The sequence below is a fragment of the Balearica regulorum genome, chromosome 5 (assembly GCF_011004875.1).
Source record: "Balearica regulorum gibbericeps isolate bBalReg1 chromosome 5, bBalReg1.pri, whole genome shotgun sequence".
In the NCBI taxonomy this organism is placed as follows: Eukaryota; Metazoa; Chordata; class Aves; order Gruiformes; family Gruidae; genus Balearica; species Balearica regulorum.
The window spans coordinates 43,956,359-43,980,562 of NC_046188.1; the positions used below are offsets into that span (position 1 = coordinate 43,956,359).

The window sequence follows — 24,204 nt, forward strand, 5'->3', positions numbered from 1 at the left end:
CCGCAGGGACTCTTCATACTTGGAAATCTGAGCCCTAAGTGACTTCCCAAGGAGCTTGTGGCCAAGCTGAGAAATTAATGCAGATCCTATGCGGTCCCAGTCCACTTCTTAACCAGGGCACAATTTGCCCTGCCCTACCTAGGTCCTTACCCCAGAGAGCTCGTTAAAACAAGCTTGCAGGAAATCAAAGTCACTATTGCACAAATGTGGAAGGATTTACACACGCTGCTTGGGAAGTCAAAATAACACCTCCTGCACCACTTCACCAGTCTGCTCCTCTATGCTCCCTGACCCAAATTAAGACGGATCCAAGACCTGTTTCCCCAAAAAAAGGTCAGAGCCAGGCTCCTGAGACCCTCCTGGGGGTCCCAAGTTCCTGTATTAGCCTTACAATTATTAAAAGGCCAACATTAAAGGAAGTCCAGCCCTGAGGCCACTGTTGATCTAATAAACACTGGAATTAGATTTCTTCTCAGTGAAGAGGCTGCCCGCCTGATGGCACAAAGCCAACATTTAAATGCTACTGTTGCTCAGAGCCCTAAATTAGTTTTGGATCTGGGGAGTTTGCCTTGAGCTACAGCCAAAAGAAACATAGGAACTGGAGGGAAATTTGTTAAACGTTAACAGAGCTGCAGGAAAGGACTACAGCAGGGCTAGTAGGTGGCAGGGAGGAAGGAGAAGCCACAAACAGAAGAAACAGAAACAAGCAAGACATGGGAAGTAAGCAACAAGTAAGAAGATTTTTGTGAAGTGACTCCCCTATACAATCCCCACGTAGCTGTGGGAACAGCAGACTTTTTAGGTCCCATTTACTCATAGGTGTTTGTGCAACTACAGTGGTTCTCATCTACCCTCCTCTCTCCGCATTCAAAATACAGAATAAGAATCTGAGGAAACTGCTATTCCCGACTCCTTGGCTATGTCAATGCTGAGTTACCATGAAACTAGACTCTCATTCTTGGTTAGCTAAGAGCAGATGGATATTTCCAGCCTCCCTGGCCGTGATCTCGACAGATCCCATGTTCTCGGAGGGAGTGGTACACAGCTGCCTGCAGGAGCAGCTCTTGCAGCAGGCTCTTTTCATGAAGAGGATGCAGTGAAAACAGTGCAAGATCCTGTCTGTTCATGCTGTTCTCCATTTTACTGATGAATTGCAGGGATTCAAACAACATAATGCCCTTTTTCCCTTGAATACTCAATCCAATACGAATGTCTATGCAGAGAGAGTTTAAACGTACTTCAATTGTGACTTTTTTCCCCCTGTCCTTTTCCCAACAGGAAGGAGCTGAGCATAAAGACTCCTCCATTCAACAGTTGCTTCCTGTGAAGCCAAGCCAGTGAGGGCACAACCTGCATCAGTAGCTTCTGATGGAAGTGACCAGAGATGCTGGACACCAAAAAGGAAGAGCAGCAGCTTCCATCTCGGAAAGCTCCTACTGCCTCCACAATTTCTTCTCTCTGGGAGAGATGAGCTTTAGATAGCAAAAAGCAGAACAAGGAGCTTTAGATAGCAAAAAGCAATCTCTCTGTCATCTTCCCAGGGCCAACAAAGGACCTTTGTTTGCTCCTACTGTATCTCTGCTCTTTCCACCTCCCTAGAGAAACACTTCCAAGCCAGGGGATGCATATGTGCACAGGGTGCTATAGAATAGGATAAAACAACTGAAGAGCATACTCATTAGAGATCTTACGTGCCATCTTTTACTATGTCACACTTGAAGCTAAACATTGCTGGGGGGCAAGAGTGTTTGTCCTCCCTCCCAGTCTCCTCACACGGCAACACAGAGACCCCTTTCAAAGCTTGAAGAGTCTGTTTGAATAAATCATCTGTGCTTCTCAACAAAAGCAGCAAACTACAAACATGATATTAAAGAAGCAAGAGAACGAGCAGAGGGCATTCAACCATGTCCAGACACTAAATCAGCAGAGTAAAAAAAATGAGTTAAAGAAAACCAGAAGTATCACAACATGGACTTTTTTCCCCACACATTTGAAATGAAACCAATATATAATAAGACCAAGAGTTTTCACTCATAGAAAGGGGTCTCTAAGCATCTTGAAATTCCATCCTATCACTGCTGAGACAATGTACGTCCAAGTTGTCCATCCACTTTCAATCTCCCCATCAGCCTCCAAGTTCAGCTGAGCTATAGCTTTGTTCTCAGATTACAGCATTCTTTTAAATACTTACCTATTTTTTGATGTTATGTCCCCCACAAGGGTATTGATGTTTCTATCAAGTGTGTTTGCAACAATCCTCAAGAGGCCTGTGGAACTTTACAGTTCTCTTCACAGATTTTTCCTATTGTCATATTCAGGATTGCACAGACAGAGATAGATACAGACAAGGGCTGCTAAATTCTGCAAAACTACTAAAATATAGCCAACAACATTTAAGTAAATCCCCATACAACCTCTCCATGAACAAAATATCCCTAAATGGTATGTTCATTCTTCAGGCACTTGTCTTTCATGAGATGCAGTCTGTTTACAGGTCTCCTGCTGTGCACACAACTCCGGCCCCAAATGACAGAAGTCCTCTCTCACACAACATGTAAACATAGACTGGGCAACGCTGACTCCGGTGAGCATCCCCATCCCCCAAGAGCCCTGTAAAGGGTTAAGGCCCAGTTATCACATGCTGGTAGGCCGACAGCTTTATGTCTGTAACGTCTATGTGGGTTTCAGACTCTCCCTTTTATCAGGTTCCATTGCAATTAATCAGTGGGTTTCTTTATAAGAAAAAAATAATAATAATAAAAAACGGCGAGCACTCTATTCAACCCAATTCAATCTGCCTGGCCAAATCTCATGACCAGCTGGAATGCCCCTTTCCTAGCCTGCCCAGCAGGATGCCCAAGAATGGCGTGTGAACGTTTCTCTCTGCTCCTGCTCCAGCGTTAAAATGAACAATAGTCCCTGCCAGTGTCATTCTTCAGCAATTCATCTCTTCCTGTCGCCAGACTCTTTCGTTCCTTCTTGCCCCTTCCACCTTTTTTGTATGAAAAACAACAGCAGATCGGCAGCAATATAATAAAATAAAATTGTATTTACTTGGGAGATTTGGAGGAAGGGGCGAGAAGGGGGCTGGGGAGAGGAACAGCCCCCCCCCCGGCAATGAAGACACAGAAGGGGAGCGTTCTCAGGCCCCAGCTGACCTGCTCTGCTCCACGCCTGGTTTCCCTGCTGCAAGGAGCATCAAAGTTGCCAGGGGGGCTGCAGGGGGGACAGGGCCCTTTTCTTCTGGAGGATGTTGGAACTGTAATTACAGAGAGGCAGTTTCCGGGGGAAATTAACGTGGATCTCAACTCATGTTCCCTGCGTTTTTCTTGTGCAGACCTGTGGCCTTTCCTCGAAACTCATTCACCAGGGAATGGGTGAAAAGAGGCTGAAAGAGGCTACAAGCACAGTTGTTAGGAGAGACTTGGATCTCCTCTTCCTGAAGGAACAGAAGGGAGATGCTATGGGATAATTCCAAGGAAAAAATAATATTGTAGTATATACATATATATACGCGCACGCGCACACACACACACATATGTATTCCCCAACAGAGCAGGAAACGTGTCAGCGTAAAAAGTTAGACGCCATTAAATGGTCCACGGGGAACAGGTTAACCACAGAGGCAGCAGTAAACAGCATGCAAAGAGACACACCATGACTCCCCAACACCAGCGCTCTCTCTCTCTCTCTCTCTCTCTCTCTCTTTCTCTCCATCGAAGGGAAATGAGGGACCAGGTCTAGTGTTACAGAACCTGGAAGATTTTAGTAAATTTACTTTTACAGGTGTGAATTTAAAGGGGTTCCTTCCTGGTATGCAGAACTGAGCAACAGTCTGGCAAAGATAGTATCTTACACAGCATACTTCAGAAGAAAATAAATCCAGCTGCTATTGATTACACAGGACATTTAAAATCTATTATAAGCAAGTTTAAAAAGGCTTTAATGAAATGCCAGAATTAAATTCACCTGCACAGCTTTTAAAAGGCCCCTTTTGCACTTTACGACACCACACAATCCCCACATTACTTGCAGCACAAAGTTCTGAACTGAATGTAAAACTATTATATGGTATTCATCACCATAACAGTCAAGCAGTCCATAAACACAGATTCTTTTGTCTTCACATCTTACTGTTCTGAATGGTTTCATCAGCTCCATGTTATAGATCTCAGACAGCCACAGTCTCAAGCCAGAAACCTCTGTTCCTAGGTATCCAACCTGAAGAGCCAAGCAATGGTTTGCAGAACTGTTAGATGCTCTTAAAACACAACAGAAGGAAAGGGGAGCAACGCAGGTGGTATGAAAGTAAAACACTGTGCCAAACAGGTCAGTCTCAGCCCTCTCAAACTTGCAAGTCTCTCTCTCTCTTTTTTTTTTTTTTAAGGCAAGGAACAGGCAACAGAAGAGAACCTGAAAGACACAAGTTGCTTTGTCGGTGAGCCACTACAGAGAAGGGCAACTTGGGAGCAAGAGGGACAGGCTAGATGTAGGAAAAGAGAGCAGAAGACAGTCTCCCATCTCACACCTGCTACCCAGAACCTTCCTTCCACCTTCCCACATTCCCTCATCCTTTTTCTGTCCCTTAACAAGCTTCCCTACTTCCATAATCCAATTCTCTCCTGCTACTCTTTCCTCCTAAACTTCGCCCCCCCCCCCAAATGCCCAGAAATTCAAACCTAACAGAAATCAGGTGCAAACACAGCCACCTTTCTCTCCCTTCCCACTGAGTACACACACCCAAGTTTAATTGTGCACCTGCTTTACGGCCTGTGGGCTGACAGACAGTTCCATAGGGGACTCCATGTTATTTCTTGCATTGCAACACAATCTTCAATACTGCCTTGTATCACACAGAAATAGCCTACTGCAGCTGCCTTCTCCTCCTCACTGCCTGTAGGCCAGCAAAGGAGCACTCAGCCCAGAGGGCAGCCTTTCAGAAGGCATTATCTAGACTACAGTTCCTCTGCAGCCCTTCACTTTGGGGGAATAATTAGAGCAGACCTCCTGTTCAACTTAAGCCTGCCACTGGATAGTCAGTGTCCATCACAGAGTCAGAGAGGCTGTTGCTGTCAGGCTTTTTAACTCATACTCAGCACACACAAGTACCAATTTTCAAATATTTACAACTCACACCATACATGGGTGAATTTCAGGGAAACTAAATAATCTTTAAGCCTCTTCCGCATTTTTGTATTTCTGGAGCATGGGAGGCTTAACAAACATTCTCAAGCTTTTCCGTACTACGGCAAGATTTTAAACATGGGGGAAAAAGAAAAAAAAGGCATTTTTCTCCCTATCCTTATTCTCCAAACTCACTGATTAATTTCTAACTGAAGTTTCACAGGCAGTTTTAAGCAGAAACTCTTCTCTCTCCCCCTCGAGTTCCAGCCTGGAAAGCTAAAAATTGGTCAAACTTTAACAACTGAAAAGAAAATCAGGTAGGCTTGGCACCACTCCTTTCCCACACGTCATCCCCTTCTGCTCCACGTGATTCAGGAGCCTTCTCTTGAATTTCTAATCCACTAACACAGTCAAGCTGAACTCAAAGCAACTGTTCTCAACTTGCACTTTAAGACTTAGGCTTCCATTTTAGTTCTCAGGAGAAACTGCTCCCAAAAGCTTGTCTGTTTTTCTGGCCATATTAGTTGGTCTAACTAAAGTTGTTCTCTCTCCCTACAAACCTTGCCTTGCTTGTAGTTGTGATGCTCTAAGGATGGAATGCTTCTACAAATATTCTATCGTGAATAATATAGAAGAAAGGGGCAGTCACCAGATGCCAGTGAGGATAAGGATGCTTGAAAATCTCCATAGTTATGTACATTCTTTTGACTCAGGTCTGTATTTGGCATTTTAGTAATTTCTTCCTACAAAGAAGGACTCTTATTCTACCCTCATCTCCAAATGAGAGACAAGGATGTCCCTTAATTAAAAGCATCGGCTATATCCATGCTAAAAACTTGACTGCGAGCTTTACCATAGCACAACAGTCTTGCCTTCCCTCATCCTGCATGTTCTCGCATACACTGACCCAGAGTAAGCCTTTACTTACTAAATTCTGCTGATCGCTTGGAGACTGGATTCAATTTGGAAATTTTGCTGGGATTTAACTGATTGGAAATGGAGGATGAGCCGGGCCTTGGCCAGAGAGTTCAGGAAGTCTAGTCTCCATATGTGCAGCCCCTAGCTACGCTCAGCGTAAAGCATCTGTGGAACTATGACCTTAGAGCAAGAGTACTCCTTGCTCTGGGAGAATACTGACACAGGTAAGTATTTCCTGCCCAAATTTAATTTCTGACATGATGCATCTGCAACAAGGATGATGCTTCTGGCATCATTCCTACTAGAACAAGAGCATCAGGTCTAAGATGACATTTGAATCTTTAATACACTTCAAATAACGCATGCCACACGACTTAGCCAATGTAAGAATTTAGCCCCAAACTGTGGGCACGCCAAGCTTGCTGCCAGCCCTGCAGGAATGGAAAGGAATGTTTAAAAGCAGGTGGCCTGGTTACTTTTTCCCCATAATGCTAGGGAGAAGTGGGCTTATATGATCTCTTCTTGACACAATCAAACAGTTTCATGCTGTTTAGGTATCTCTGCTGTGGCTTTAGAAATGGGGGACAGAACCAGCACGTAAGAAATGAGCTTACCTGACTATCCCAGGACTACAGTAATGGGCTCAAGGAACTCCCAAGGCCAAAACCTATCAGACAGTCAAGTTGCAATAGTTTGCTTTAAAGAGACATTATTTCTCTGATTTCTTCCACATCTGGAGCTGGGACCCAGATCAAATAACTAGAATTGAGAGCTAAATCACAGGTAGTAGAGGGAAAATGAAGTCAAGCATAAAAACATGCAGAACAGTTAAGCAGAAATAAGATAGACACACTTAGCACAAGAAAAGACTGTGCTTTCAGCCTACACCAACACTTTGGATGAAACCACCCAGAAGGGGCTTGTCAGCTAATGTCTCCTGCTAAAAGAAAAACAAAAAATGGAGACTGGCTGAGCCCAAACCACTACATGTTGTCTGCCTAAATCTCCTTCCCCCCTCAGATCCAACACCGATGCTCCCATCCACACTAGCTGTAGCTTGGATGCTGAATGCCAACAAAGGCTCCCTTTGGAAGCCTGGACTGCAGGAGCCAGAGATAAATCCCTCCACCCATCTCTGTTTTCCCCTCCCTCGCATATACAAATTTTCTTTCCCCCCTTCCCACCTCCCAAACCCATCTTACCCTCCTCCCCTCAAAAGTGATAAAGGAAAAGCTGTAGAAATATTTGCCCAAAGCTGGAGCCTGTTGCTGGGCCCAGCTGTATTGTTGGTAGGAATACACACAGCAAACTTGCACTGTGAGGCGCCCTGCGGGACTCCGGGCACTTCGGGGAGGCTTTGTGAGCCCAGCTCTGCATGCACTAGCCAGACTATTGTGAAAGAGAAACAGAAAAACCGTTACAAACCCCAATGTTCCCCCACTCCCATCTCCCCCGCCTCCCCAAATGCCCCCCGCTTCTACTAGCCGCCCACCTTCCCCAAGACAAATTGAGAGGGGAGGGGGCCACTGCTGAAGAGAATGAAAAGGTTTCCTCAGTTAGATTTAAGGCAACAAGTCAGAGCTGCAAGGAGTCCTTTATCTGCCAGGGAAGCCTCCCACTGCTCCGGAGCTGGGCTGAGCAGGGATCCTGGGGGCCAGCTTTCTGAAGGCTGCCATTGATTTGTCACTGGTGATAAGTGAGGCCGGGTCCGTTCCCACCATCGCCTGCAGAGGGGACGACTCTCCCACAACGCCTGGCAGGGGAGAGGGGCGGCAAACACGAGGAAACGCAGAACCCGATGGATCGAAAAATCCCGAATGGTGCCTCTAATGAACAGGAACAAAAAGGAGCTCCTGTGCTGAGACCAAGGCAGGGGAGGACGACAACAGTGCACAGGGGCAGCACGGCTGCTCGCAACCCTTCCCCGGGTGAGAAAGAGCAGGGGGGAATCCTTCATCCCTCACCTCCAAAGGGCCTCCTAGTGCCAACTCGGTCGAACAATATTCCTTCAAAAACTACCCAGCCGCTCCTTTGCCAATAGCAGGAGGCTTTTAAACCTGCTCTATTTGCACAGAGACGCTCTTCTCTCAAGCAGATGCCACTGGAAACTTGTTCTTCTGCTTTTTGGGAGGGGAAATCTTTTCTCACAGTACTAAACAAATGAGAGAGGCTAATGAAGCACTATGTCTAAAAGGTGAATTCCCAAAGCAACAGGAGATCTTAAAGGAGCACCAGAGCTCCCCCAGGGAACATACAAATAGAGCAGCAGCTGCCTGGGCAAGACCAGATGCAGATGGGTAAACTGAAAGCAAGACAAAAGCGGGGCGGGGGGGAAGAAAGAAAAATCAGTAAAAGAAGTAAAGATCCTTGGCGTTTCTGATGTAACTAATTAGGAAAGACCATCAGAATTGGTTCCACTTGCATTATATAATGTCTCTCTTGCGCTCCAAGACGCTGAGGAGGTTTGGAAGCACACAGGACGTCTTTCCTTCCTTCCCTGCCCTCAGCAAAACCCCTCAGCCAGCTTCCACCCTGGCCAGGCTAAAGCTGAGGCACACAGGACTTGGAACACTGCCTGAAGACCAAGAGATTCGAGTCTCCAGAGGGAAAAGAGCATCACGCCTGCAGCCTCCTTCCAATTCAATCAGACTAGACCCAGCAATCCAGAGGATCTTATCTGGCAAGATACTACCTCAGGACAGTTGTGCACAGCTCCTAAAGCACCAGTTTATAATCCAGCACGCTAAAATAAATGGAAGTTGCCAGGCTGTAAACTGTGACATTCAGCAATATTTTACCTTGTATTCAGCTATTCAGAGGCACAGGGCGGATCACTGGGAGCAGTAATTATTTCAGATATCCTAGTTAAAATTTCTTGTTGTATGAAAGCAAAGCCTCCATGGACCCTTAAGCTGGGGATGAGCGCAATATCAGAACCTTAACAGATAAAATCCAGTCCAAAAATTTCACGAGTTTAAACAAAACAAAAACCTCAACAAAAAACCCCACCCCAAACCTATCATTCATCTTTGAGAACCAGCCAGCAGCCAGTTAGCTCAGAACACAAGTTTAACATGCTTCTCGCCAGAAATATCACTCTGCAGCCAAGCAGCCACATCCTAAACCAGCCAAAGCTTTTGAGCAGTCCTAAAGTGCAACCCAATTAAAGCCCATTGAAGACTTCTGCCTCCTAACGAGAAAGGACTGAATATCTCCTGAGCTTGGTGAACTAACCGCTTGGACCGCTGCCACTGCTTGGGAACCTGGAAATAGGCTTACATCCAGCAAGACTCCAACTTGCACACCTGATTAATCTCAATAGCTACATGAGAAGCAGAACTAACAAAGCCAGTTTCAGATGGATTCATCTCCAATAGTCAATTTTGGTGCATCTGTTGCCAAATGGAGGGAGGGAGGGGATTCTTTCATGTCTAACAAGATGCAAACTCACAAGGAATCTTCACCCACAGCCAAGTCGCTTCTGTGGTGCCTTCCCTTTATTGTGCTGCCTATTTTCATGAAACTTTTATTCTCTGGGACCAGTTTTTTGGGTGAGAAGGTATGCACGCATATTGAAATAACCATTGCTTCCATACAAATGCAGGCTAAAGATGCCTGCAGATTTTTCTCATGAGAAGACCCTGTATTAACAATATTATTAAGAACTAGTTCTGATACTACTTCCTGGACCAAGTTCCAGGATCTGAAGTGCATATCTAAATAAAAGACACAGATTCCTCACAAAGCCCACAAATCACTTCAGTAGGCACGTCATTCAGCCCTGGAAGAACTTCTGACACTTTTTTAAAGCCTCTTAAAAACTCTTCTGCCTACAGAAGAAAAGTTCATCCAACATGCAGGCATACTGTCTTTTGCTAGAACCATGATCTCAGGGCCAAAAACCATGACAAGACAGCGTGGCATCTTCTGTTCAGTCTTACAGACGTATTTATTGCGATGACTCAAGAACCATTTTCCTTCTGTTATTCCACTGTACTTTGGGGAGTAGGAAGCAACAGATAAACTGAGTTGAATCAAGCTTTTGTGGGCATTGCGAGAAGTGATGTTATTCAGCCAAATATAGAGTACTTCCTCCGATCAAAGAATGACCCAAGCCCACCAGTGCCATAAATGCTACCTAAAATGACTGGATAGCAGTAAAGATGTGGCAGAACACAGTGCTTCTAGTCTATTTACTTCCATTCATAGAAGAATTTTATCTTCAGTAATTACAATCTACCTTGAGAAGTTCCTGGGTAATTTTGGTTGTTTGTTTTTTTCCAGTTGAACACACTTTTTTTCCCCTCTCTTTCCACTCCTAAGTGGAAGAGTTATGTAGTAATCCATTTTAACAGTTGTGCAGTAAAATGACTTTTTTCAGTCTGAAAAAAATAATGGATTTCTGTGGTGGGAAAAAAGGCCTTAGTGTGCAGTTTGTATCTTGACTAGATTTGCTAAATATTTCTGGTACCAAACACTGCCATTCCCAGACACTGTAAGAACATAACATTTATTCCTACAGATCATTCTCTAAGTAAGAACATCTGGTACATTTGGACCTTCAGCCAACAAGCCTTGATGAGTCAAGATCAGATCTACTGAAGTCACAGTGCGCCACTAAGCTACACAACATTACGGTCATGATAGCATACATGTCAATCTCAGAGGTTGAGTTCAGTTAGCTTTCTCATTTCCTGGTCTGAGGTTGAATGCGGTCCATTAATTCCAGATTCTGAAAAGTGTGCTTAGAGGTTCATTCCCCTCCCTCCATTTTTTATTGTACAGTATCAAAAATGTGGAATTACAAATAGCAACAGCATTCTGGAAATCATTCCCATGTCCCTCCTTATAACTGCACAAACACTTGGCAAACTGAAATACATACAAGATGATTTAGGTATCGAGTCCTCAGAAGAGCATGACTGTTTTCCATGGGGAAGATATAATCTTCTGCCCTTCATGCTATAACCTAGTTTCTTGATTTTTTTGCCAGATATCCTCCCAAAACAAATCCTCTTCTGTGCACGATAAGCAAAGGACAGGAAGCGGCCTTGAGTTGACTACCCTTAAGTGATAACACAGCTCTCGGGTCCTCCAGAAACACACTGATTCTTGCTCAAAATGAGAAAGAAGCTTCAAGACTGTGGTTTCATATTCATCAGTAGTGCTAGCTTAAAGAACTCCCAGCCCTCCTTTCCCTGCTCTGAGTCCCATGATCCCCAAGAGCTGGCATAGCTTTGTGCAGCCTGGTAAAACACCGATCAGGGAAGAAGTGGTCCAGTGAACGATGAGCAGCAAAAAGATGGAAGATTCTTCAAATTTGCAATTCCTCCTCACCCAGCCCAGTTTGATTCCTCCCTTTGCTTCACTGCTTGCAGAACCATGGCCTCAGAGCCAAACTAACAGAAGAAGTTGGGGTCATTTCCTCTTTAAGGCTTTACAGACACATTTACTACAGTGGCTCAAGAGTTATTTTCTTCTTACAGTCTGTTTACCAAATGTTCGTACATTTAGAAGTAGGATACACATGCTACTGTGCTGAAAATTCTTGTGAAAAGGAATAAACATGGTGAATTAGATCTACATTTGAGTACAGTAAATGTTTAAAAAAAAATGTGATGTTCTAATCTGGGAAAAAGCCACTCATTTCTGTACGCAGAAAAAAGCACCAGCTCTTAACCAGTCACCATGGTTCAGTTCTTTACCCTTGCAAGAAAAAATCCTGTAGTCTCCAAAATCAAGATGTCAACTACCCTTAGAGGAAGAAAACTAACAAACAAAAAATCCCCAACCATTAGCATACCTGGCCCAACAATCATAGGAAACCTTTATGTTACAGCTTGCAAAGAGGATACTCCAAAGTTCAGTTCTGTACAGATGATCTCCAAAGGTTATGGGGAAAACCACGTAACCTACTGCATAAATACAGCCACTGATGCCAATTACGTATTTACAGAATTCTACCCAGTAATTTAGCTTGCTGCTACAAAGCAGCGAAAAGGAACATTCAACAATTATTATTTCAAGTTGGCCACAGCTAAACTATCCTGAGTCAGAAATCTAGGGTTTAACACTTGGATTCCTAACCAAGCCCAAGTTATGCTTCTGTTCTCAAATTTCTTAACCTTTGTGGTTACATGGTTAAATATCCATTTGCAATCCATACTAAGAGCTGCTATGGTCAGGATAGGGGAGAACGTAGAAGAGTCATGGAGGCAGAAGATATCTTTGTGAGCTGGGTTCAGATATGATACCCTTCATTAGACTAATGCTAACCATTTATCGAACACGCTAGCAGATAACAGGAACATGCACTATCTAGGACAAAATCAGCAACTAGATCTTCTTAGAAGGGAATTACATCTGAGAAGAATTTTCACTCTCCCAGCATCAGACCCCAGACACAACAAATGTGCCTATCACAATCAGATAATGTTGCTTGCAGCATGTCAGAGGGAAAAAAAAATTAGAGAAAGACAGCTTCAACAGAAAGATCATGTTGGGGATGGAGAGGACAGGGCAAGGAGTATCAACATACAGACTAAAAGGCAAAACATTTAAGTGGAGCCCTTATTTACTATGTTAATCAGTATTTCATTGTGGGTTTTTCTCTTGTTATTCAATACATCTGTCAATTTATTACATGTAGAAATTATGAACTCTTCAGAGTATGGATTGTCCTTATTTTATGCACACACTGCATGTAACAGTGTGAAGCTCTGATTTCCATCAGAGTGAATCTTTACATGATCCAATTGACAATTCATGTGTGAGATTCAGCCCATGTAGATCTTCCCCCTCGGCCTGCCATGTGCTCATTCAGGGAGAACGGGAATGGCCGTTTAGGCAGCTTATGCTTCCGAACAGCTAACTCTGTCATCCTTTGACTAACCAGACACTTAGCATCAGCACTGCCATTTCTGCATCAGCTGTGGAGGAGGGTGGGATAATGCCTCCTTTTGTCCGCATGCTCAGGCCAGGCTGGTCAAACCACAACACACCACTGCATCAGGAGAGAACAAGCAAAACTCGGATCCAGATTCTCCAAGCAAGGGTCAAAAACCAACTCTTTGCTAGACACCAGTCATTTAAAAGGCAAGACTAAGGAAGGAGAGTCAAGGCGCCAGCAAGGGGATAAAGCTTTTCATATGATTGACAATTTCTCTGGCAAGAACTCAGAACATAAGTCTGCCTTAGACCAAGTAAAACAAGATAGTAGGTATTTGCTTCCAGTCTTAACGAACAGAAGTTTCCACTACAAAAGACATCACCATTTAATGTACTGCACCAGTTGGAACATCTACAGGTTGATCTTTCACCCCCCTTTGACACTAACACAGCATTAAAACTGTCATACAAATACAACACAATAAAGAAGCCTATGCTTACATGAGCCATAGAAATTAAATCTTGGGCTTGAATTCTCATCTTCTCTAGTTTCCAGGGAAAGCCGTATCAAATTACTGTTACAGCAAAGTGAAGTAGGAGTCAACCAGTGGCAAAGAAACAGTTGGTCTTGCCTTCCTCCATCCTTCCATCAGGTCTATACCGATCAGGTCACTGAAGAGCAATTCTCTTCAGCTCGCCAATACCACACAACCCATGGTGTCACCAGTTTCACCATTTTGCAGGTCAGTTCTGTGACAGATCAACAAGCTGAACCAATTGATCCAACAGACCTACACACAGACCTATCAAAGGGACAAGGGGGGCGAGACCGCTCTTGTGGGGCAACCCAACCGTTACACCAGGTTAGGCATAACATGAAACTACACCCTGGGCATCAAGAAGTCCTGCAGCCAGAGGCCAGGCCACATGTACTGCAGGCAGAGAACAATCCTCAGAGTGACAACATTCTAGCAGCCCCACCAAAAAAAATTATCTCTCATTGAGAGATCAAGTTTACTGAAAGCAAAAGGCAGCAGGAACAAAAATTCCTCTCATTCTGATATTCCAAAACATGGGCTTTGTATTACTCTAAAACTGTATTTTGAAGACAATGTTTCCCAAAAAGCAAGATTATACTAAGCCCTACTCCAATCAGTAACATGGCCTTGTAAGTGATTTGCAGTTACATTCCTAACGTCCCTGAAACAAGCCACTGACTGTGTTCCAGGCAAGCCACATCTCCACTGTCCAGCCCATCATTTAATCGTTCTAAGTAGTATATTTAATTTATAAAGTTTAAACAGGAGTAAAGGACTAAGTTGATAGAGATGAAGGATTATAGGACAGGAAAAATGCAATTCGCGATCCATAAGTCATTTCTTCTAGCGCCCTTGCAAGAGACATGGATCTGCAGGAAGGCAAGTGGATGGTAATTAGGGACAGTTGGAACACTGTTTATTTCCTACTAGCAAAGGCAGTAGTTCAGGCCTCCAAGCATAAATCAAATTTCTTAACCAGATGGAAGACATTTCATTTTCAAACATACAACAATGGACGACAGAAGGGAAGAAGCCAATTCACAACAGCAACAAGAAAACAAAATTACTAGAGATTTTCAGAGGCGAGTTCTCATCAAAATCTGCACTTACAAAGAACCTCATGTTGCATCAGAACTTGTACCACATCCCACCACAGTCAATTCAAAGACACTTTTATTGGCAAAACAAGCTCTGCAAGTGTTACCCACATGTAAGAGACAGCACACTTGAGTTTCTCCCAGAAGTGGATTCAACATATGAAGTGCCTGCCTCCACAGAGGTTGCAATAGAGAAGGCTACATTGCATGGAATCCAATGACAGAAGTGAAAATATTCCAAGGAATAATGCTTTATTTCTAGTAAGGTAAGTGTTTTCTTACTCTCAGTAATCTTCTTTTATATTTTACTCACAGGATTAGAGGATTTCCTTCTCACTCTCTCCTTTTACTTCTTTCCCAGACATTTACTGTTTAATTTACAGTGTTCTCCCTGTTTTCAACTCAAAGTTGCACGTGCCAGTTCAGTATTTGCTAAGAGTTTGACTTGATTTTGCACATTTCATTCAGTACTATCTGCCCACATAATAACTTTGCGCAATAACTCGTTGCAGTCTAGTTGGCTAGCAGGTTTGGACTTTTTGTTGTTGTTGTTGTTACAGGAACTTGTGTTCTGGTTTAGATTCAGACTAGTTTCTCAAACAGATGGATTTTGGATTAAGTTATTTGCTTCATTAGCCTCAAAAGGAGTGCCAAATCCCAGAAGCAATGTTTTTGTAGGAAGGGACGGTGTTTTCATTTGGTTTCAGTCTATGGTTCTCTAGTACTTTTAGGTGGACATAGTTTTTGCTGCTTTGTCTGAGATTGCATAAAAAGACTTGGTTTTGGTGCTAAGATCAGCAATGGAAATCCTTCCAGTTCTACTACATAGATTTCATAGATTTAATTGTACCATGTCTTTGCAGGTCTGAAAATAAAAAAGTTAACTTCCCTTTGGTTACAATGTAAGAACATACAGAGCTCTTGAGTTCATTCTTGTAGAAGTCAAAAGTTTAATTTGCCATGAAATAGTATAGTGGGAAAAAATCTCAGTATTGCATTCAATTCTCATTGTTTGAGTAGCTGAAAAGTGTCTTGCTTGCTAGAGCCACTACATAGCCAGCACTGGCACAGCACCTTAGGCATGCAAGGGCTCCTGAGGCTGGCTAGTGCAGGGCTGTGGAGGGACCTTCCTGCATACCCACCGTTGAGGGATATTGCAGCAGCTCCTCCTCCACCTCAGCCCAGCCCCGTCCTGTGACAGGATAATTCTCTCCTTATGAAGTGTCATTTCTCTCTTGTGAACCACTCCCTTTCTGCTCGTCTCTGAAGGGCACAGAGCCATAAGCACATACCTTAGAGACTTTGGTATGCAGCCTGCAAGGTCAGAAAAGCTGGCTCCCTAGGCACATCTGGTCTTCTGTGGCATAACTCTGCCCTCTTCACAACACTTTAAAGGCAGCTTTAGCATCCCCACCACATATATTTTAAGATCTTGACATACAGGATGCAAAGCATGTTGTTATGACATCATTCAAGAAAAAGCCCAAAACCCAGATATCACTCCATGCCTTCCCCAGATTAACCCGCAGGACCAATGCACTGCAGCATATTGGCTAGTAAATGTAGGTGCTTTGGCAGCTGTCCCAGTCACTTAATCGGAAGCCCGAGCTCAGAGGCTGTTTCGCCTGAGCGGGTAAGTCAAGATGTACATACCAAAGATGTCATCTCTGCCTCACTCCCTTCCTTGCTCAAACGCTTCTGTCTGAGTACTATTTATTTTTATCCTACAATTGATGGATTGTACATAGGTTTAGTTTGACCTGTATCTCTCATTAGTTCTATACTGTAACTGTGTTACATTTGGCCTCATGTGCCAGTTAAGCTAAACAGGGGTGTTTGCCAAGCGTTTAAAGTAGGCGAGTGCCTGCCATCCCCTCTTCCCTGCCAGTCTGTCCTACAGCATCTGTAGCACAAAAATTGCTCATGGGTGATTTCTCGGAAAGTAATCATCTGAGCTTTTCTTCTTCTTCCAGCATGCACATTACCATCATCAAGAGTTTGCTTCTCCAGTACAAGCAACCAACAAAAAGTTACTACAGAATATCACAGGAATTATCCCTTTTTTTTTTTTTTTTTAAGGACATTCTTTTTCGTCTTAAACGTTTGCTCCCAGACTTCTGAAGACTTGTGGGTGAAGAGCTAAGCATAACAAGCAAGCAATTTTTTTTTTTTCCATACTTCCTAGGGACAATTGACTGGAAAACTAAGGAATTAGCTTATTTTGTTCCAGTCTGGAATTCGCACTAAGAGCAACAAAAGATTACAGCTCCTCATCTTCCAATTCGCAGGAAGGAGGTCACAAACAAGAGAAAGCTCAGAGAAACAACTGGCTTCTCTTGCAAGTGGATGAACTGCTTCAAGTCAAATAAGTTTGTAGTGGTTGTAGTGGAAGGTTGCAGAAGGCACAGATCAACAAGGTTGTTATTCCCTGCTTGAGTACTAGTAGCATAGAAATTACTCAACATAAGTGCCAAAGATGACAAATCTGCCCTTCCAGGGGAGTTGAGGCACAGACAGAGCATCCACCTGCTCCACAGATAAAAGAACTCTGGACCTGGAAAAAAACCAACCAAACAGCAAATGCCCGAAAGGCCTAAAGGCCTTCTGTTGTTTAAGGTAATGCTGACTGCAGGTCTGAATTCTTCCTTACACTCAAAAACGCAGTGAACAAAGGCCAACACACGGTGTTGGTTCACGAGCAATGACAGTTCAAACTTGGACAACACATGAGGCTACCACCCTTGTGGTGGAGACATCTTAACTGCTCAGGAATCAGCTGTTCATGAGTCAACACCCTCTTGCAGCTGTCGTTTACTGGTACAGAAAAGAAGTCAGACCCAGGGGCAGCCTTCCCTAATGCCTACCAAAGACAGCAAAGGGCTGTGACCTCACCACCCAGCCCAATGCAGTCCTCCTCTCTTTTCAAGTCAATGCCCAGGAAAAATCCCTTCACCACTTTGACGCCGCATGGATACAGCTCTCAATTCAACCTGCTCTTTCCTTGTATTAAACTTGGGCACTAGTCATTGCCCTGCAAACAGACCTTTGTCAGGAGACCCAACCTAGTCTCCCACCTACTCCCACATCATGCTTTCTAAGATTTAGACACTGGATACTACTATTTGAGACCCATGACAAAAGTGCAGATAGTCCACTAGCATTCCTATTTGCCAATGACTACCCTCTCTTGCTTCTTGGCTATTACAGCCTCCAGAATGGCAGCCTCCAATCTATCGCCCTTCACCATGCCACAAACTCCGGTTTTCTCTCACGGCCAGACCCATTATGTTTTTCCTCATAGTAATAGGTGCTATGCTGATCAAGGCCCTTTTTTAAAAGGGCAGCACAAATTAGGGGCATGTCCTCCAGCTGTAAGAAACTCAACTTGGGCTTTTCAAGAGCAACAGGCTTCAAAAATCACAGTGAGTGGAACACTATCTCAAAAACCTCATTTCCTAAATTTGTTAAGCCTGAAGAAGTTACAAACTCTGAATCACAAAGAAAGGCCAGCGCTAAAGCTGGCTTCCTCTTAACGACTGCAGTTTTAATTCAGTGAATTATCCCACCTCCTAGTTCATCCTCAGGAGCTCGGAACAGAAGCAGGAAATGACAGTCCTGAGACTTCTCATTTTTCTTCCCTGCCCTCAGAGTTGCAAAGAAAGGATTTGACTATTCAGCAGTTATGGAAATTCAGAACTAAAATTCAGTGGGAGCACAAAGAAAGAAAAAAAATGAAGGTGTGTCTTTATTTTATTCTAATCCTAGATCCCATGACACACGGTTCTGCTACAGTGAACGGCTGCACCTTAGGCAAGAGCCTCTCCCAGACACTACCAGCTGTCACCCAAACAAACTGACATAGCTGGAGATTCAGGCTAAAGGAGCAGAGGGCGTATTTCCCTCTAACCTTCTTGCACAGTCACACAATGCTTCTTATGAGCCTTCCAGAAAAGGAAGCTGAGAACATCACATGTTTATGTTTTAACAGTTCTCCTAGTGACTCACTCCTTCACATAGCAATTCTTAATGGAGAAGAGAAAGAGAAATAGCCTCCTTCTCCAGGAAAGGTGTTATTTTCTGCCACCAGTCTTGTTGCTTCTGTACCCAGACTGCTTTCCAAGCCAAGAGTAATCTCCTATTCTCACTTTATGCCTTTTTCCAGGCAATCATCTCCAGCCTCCTAGCTTCTCTCTTCAACTCTGCTCTCCCATTTCATACACTTCTCAAGACCAGACTGTCCTCCAAAATATCTTCCTGGTCGTCCCACTCAAAAAATCCTTCTGGCTGTATGTGCTCTCAAGCCTGACAGGTCCCACATGCTGCAGATAGCTCCATCACCACCTCTATGTCATGGGCTCACCATCTCAGCATTATGCCAATATCAGCCTCCCTTTCCATCCCCTGCCCCCATGGCTAAGCTCTTGATATTTCATAAAATCACCTCACTAGGTCAGGGACTTTACTGCTGAGCGTTCCCAACAAGTTGTTACATCCTCCTGTAAAGCATTACTAAAATAAGTCTTTCCCTGCCTCAGCAGGCAGGGAAAATTCTGCTCAGTGCTCATCTTCACTTTCAAAACTTCCATCTTTTATACTACCTAATTAACAACACTTTCTGCCATCAGATCCCATATAATTACTCCACTTGGATCTCCTTACACAGCTCTTCTGTTCCTTTGCCAGCTCAAGGCCTTGGTTCTCATTTCCAAAATGCCTATCTTTGCTTCTGTTAATATCTGTACTCCTATATCCCTTTCCCCCCTTCTCATGGTTTACACTACTCTTGCATATGCTTCCTCATCCTTATTTCCCCAGTTACCAGCTTTCAGCAGTCTTTGATGCCAACTCCTACCCAAAAAACCCTCTCTATCCTTGTTCTAAGAAGTGACTGGAATGAAAAACTTTCAGAAGCTTTTCCCATTAAATCAAAGCTAAAGGAAATTTAATTAGAAAGCTATGCTATTTTAATATTGGACCTTATCTATTCCACTAGAATTATCACATCCCTGATCCTTATCAGATGTCAGATATCTAATTTAGACTATGAAGCCTTTGGGGCAAATGTAGCCTCTTCCTCCATGCTACCTTAAGGATTGGTCTAAGTACTGTGGCACTGTGTAAGAGAAATATACCTCAAGAAATCAGAGAACGTGATTTTGCCAAGAGCAGCACCACTCCATACACTGCGACTTGGGAATGACCAGAGAAGTTAGAAGTACTCACTCTTTGAAACTTCAAAAGGCAAGAATAGGGTCCCCCCCCAACAGAAATAATGTCTGACCATGTCTGAGAAGAGAGGAGCTGGGTACAGACTGCACTGAAAATGTTTTTCCATGGTATCTCTGGCCCCTTCCTGCCTCAAGTCTCCAAAGCCATCACTTACTCCCTTTGAAACAGCAGGAGAGTCACTTCTTTTTTTCCTTCCCTCTCCAGAAGGAGCACAGCAGAAATAAACCTCGAATGATAAATTATGCACCACCTTTGTGTGGCTGCCTCTTGGCCAGACGGGAAATTTTTCTCCCAAAGCCTTTTGTTTCCAGCTTTGATCCCAGTGTTGGATCCGCTCTGTTCAGCACTCCCTCAGCATGGAGGTGAAGGGAGAGCTGACACAGGCCAAGTTCGGGCTTACTGCAAGTCACAGTCAGATCTTCCATTAGCCTTCTCCCCTCCCCCTTCCCAACTGGAACTCTCCTTGAGCTTGAAAAGATCCTATTAAACATTTTCCAGAGGGCCTTACAGAGGATACATTATTTTGATGGATGCTGGGACTAAAGGAGGAGGATTTCTAAGTACAGTGAAATAATGGAGTTTGTTCTAATGGGTTTAAGAGATGCCCGGGGGCACCAAGTAAGTTCCTTCTCTGCAAATCAAAAACACAGAAGACCAGAAAATGGAGCCGAACAACTAAACGCCAGGAAGCGGGGAAATCGGGCTCTATTTAACTGCTGCTCTTGGTTACAGCCAACTTCAGGCTGCTTGGAAAAACAGCACACACACACATCACTGGCACAAACTTAACAGGAGAAAACAAAGAGACAACAGGGGTCAAACTGGGGGTGGCAAGTAGGAGAAGGATGCAAGGCTGGGTCCCCACCCCCTACCAGAGAGTCGGATCAATTATCCTTGAATACTAACAAGATTTCTGATTAAAGAACTGCTGCTATGCAATAGAAACAGAAAGCTCCAGCAGCCGGGAGGGGCTGTCAGGCAGTAACAAAGAGACACAGAAGACTATGCCCTGCTAGGGCATATGGAGGAAGTCACCATACTGGTAGCCAGGAGAGGGGTCTCCCCTGCCTGGAGTCACCGTAACATCTCACTGCTGGTTAAGTTTAACTCCAGGAGTAAAACGTCACCTTGACACTACAGAATATGTGGTCTGTTTTCAGGCAAACACCTTCTCTGCTGGAAACTTTGCTGGACAACATTTCTTTAAACAACTTCACATCACTATAGTACAGGGAGGTGAATTTTGCTCTCATCCTAAACTGTTCCGGAGAAATAGCCGGCGCTTCATAGTTCCAAGTATTGCAACATCAGAAAGTTCCTATTAACATACAACAGCTTGAGAAGCAAGATTCTTCAGTGTCTTCTGTCATATGCTTTTTGACAAAACTGCAATTTGCAGCACAAACATTTAATACGCATATACAATACTGTCCATTAATCTTAATGGTTTGTGACTTGCTGACTGGTGGCTAAATATAGAAAAATCTAATGACCTAAGAACCACCTCATGAAAAACAGAAGCTTCTGTTATTACTTTTCACAACCCAAAGTTGTGCTAACATTAAGCATCCTGCAATAGGCATGTATTTCATACCATCAAAATTGAGATCCCGACTATTCAGTCTCCTTTTTTCTTCTATTTTAAACAACAAACGGAATTCCTTGATATGACAAGTTTCAGTCATCCACAATTTAGCAAGGCAAAAGTCCACAAACATCAGCTCCATTTGATGTTAATAAAGTCTTTATGAAAACTTATTTTCCTACCCTTCCATAGTAAGCCTCCTTTCATCTAGGCTTGCAGCAGCCAAGGAGGAGTTCTGCTCCTCGCAGAAACACTGACTGCAGCTCAAGAGTGTCTCAGACTAAATATGCAGGCTGGAATATTTCAGCATTTAAGAGGCAGTTCTGCATAACAGAGGCAAAAAAATGCCTGGAAAGCTGAAAAACCTGAACACTAACTCACCCACAACAGGATGGAAGCCAAATATTCCCAAGATAACAGTCCCAGAGTGATCAGATATACAGCATGAATAAACCACAAGCCTACGGAATCACTATGGATCCATGTAGTTACCATCTGAATTACAGGGAAATGGAAATCTACAGGGAAGACAATATAGAAAGAAGAGATTCAAGAAGCATTACAGTGCCCAGACTTCATGCAGAATAGACAACAAAATCCCATAAAAGAGTAACGCCCAACATGACAGCCATGGCAAAGAACCACAGGTACTACAGACGCAAAAAGCAAGAGCCTAATCATCAAGTACATTAGACTCACAGACAACAATTACAATTAGCATTCTCTGCCATGATTTGTGTGAAACACAGATAGCCACTAAATACAGTACGCCAATTAATGGAGTGGGTTTGCTGCATGCCAGAGCTCCAGCTCTGGATGTCGTATCAGGTAAAGCCAGACATCTTAAAAGATGGACAGTTCAAGTGTGCGTGCATGTGCATATATATCACCTTACCATGTGAACCCCTTTGAGCGAACATCACAAATAGCTAAGGTGGAAATAACAGAGGACTAGAGAAATAAAGCGTCCACTTTTCTTACACATTTAACAACTCTTAACATACCAATTCACCCTTTCCAATGGAGAGTCAGTAAAATTTCTGCAATTTTATGAGTGTTTTGATCATCAGCTGGAGAAATAGAAGTATTATTAAAAAGAGAAAAAGACACAAACATCACAAGCAGCAGAGGAATTCAACGAAGGTGTAGGACATGCACTTACTTTTTAAACATATTTTTAAAACCTTGACTGGTTTTCAAGATACCATCTCTTTATCAGCTTTTAGAAGTGTTATGAAGCATATATTCTATTGTGTTCAATGGTAAGTTGCATTCTAGGGCAAATGGAGTTGGCCTTGGGCAAGACAATTTCTATTTCACTTGCTACATTAACAACACAAGGATAGTATTTGCCTATTTCACAAGAGTGCATGAAGATTCAAGAGGACTATCAGACTACAGATCATTCTCATCGAATGAATCTTTTAATCATTTTTTAATGTTAATTTCACCAGTCTGGAGAACTACAGACCACTTCAATTTCTTTTTCTAGTTAACATACAGCAAGTACTGCCTTCTGGTTTGAACTACAAACAATTGATAATGTTTATATCCAACCACATTTTCGTCTGTAACTAACTTCAATGAATAGGATGTAGAGAAGTAGCTCCAAGTTTTCTGAAATTCCATTTTGTGGCCCACATGAACAGAATATCCCTCTTCAAGGTTCACAAGACACTCTGGAAACACAAGCACTTCACATAACGAAGCACCTATTAATTTGGTTGCTGCAGCCACACTCCCAGGATGCAAAAAGGGATTCTCTATTGCAGAAAACAGTGCTAAAGCACACAACTGAAAGCTTTTGGAAAGAAAATTGCTTATCTGCACTAAATAAGTGAAACGATAATGTTAACTTCATACTGGAAGATTCATGCTTTATGCTTTTCTATTAATGCGACCATGTTTTAGTAGACACAGAACTGTTTAAAAAAAACACAACACAAAATAAAAAATCCACCACCACTTGTCAGCCTCCTGCAGCATCTTACACTTCATTTTACAAGAGTGGGGATGTCACTCAGTGCCTTCACCACTTCGACAGAAAGAAAGTCAAGATAATTCAGGGTGATCATGAGATGTGTGAACACCATCCAACCTGATCCACCAGTAAACTCACGTACCCTCAACACACCCAGGATGCAGAGCATTATCAGCTCTAAGCTGACAACAGGGCAATGGGTGTTTTGCACTTGGCTGAGCGCTGTAGAACCAATAGCAATGCCAAGCACACGTAACGAGATCGCAATTCCTGCTGCAAACTATACTTCTATAGAGGTATCACATTCAGGTTTGTGACTCTAAAATGTAGTCAAGATGTTTGGGAAGTGAAGCTCTGATATTAGCCATGTATTTTTCTGGCAGAGTCCCAGGAGCCAGACCGGCAAGCACATCACCCAGACAGGTTCTGTGACATTCTGTATTTATACTAATGCAGACCATCACAACATCAGGCCCTTCTTTATCACCACGCACCAGCAGTGTATGCCATTAGCTTTGCATTCTCTTTATATATCCATTTTTTCTTGTAACACACTCTTCCAAAAGCTCAAGATACTTGCAGAACTTTTTTCTTTTTTTGGCACAAATTTCTCCAGTTTTAAGTGCCACTATCCACCAAAAGAAGGTCAAAGGTCAATCCTGCAGACTTGTTTGCTTTACCTGCTCCTGTACTGAGGTGCAGTGGTAAATGACCAAGTGCTTCTAACAATTTACCTGTTCTGTGGCTGTGGATGCTTTATGACAGTTAAGCTGTATGCCGTCCCTGCAGGTACTTCTAAGGGACAATGGTGAAAAATTTCTAGCTGAGGGGAGGAACACCAAC

The 24,204-nt window shown here is 43.3% G+C and overlaps 1 protein-coding gene across 4 annotated transcripts in view; it reads right to left on the reverse strand.

The window, feature by feature from the left end:
- Window positions 1-24,204, reverse strand: part of LRP4 (LDL receptor related protein 4) — an 81,032-nt gene that overhangs the window by 54,973 nt on the left and 1,855 nt on the right. The gene's annotated exons all lie outside the window — the stretch shown is intronic.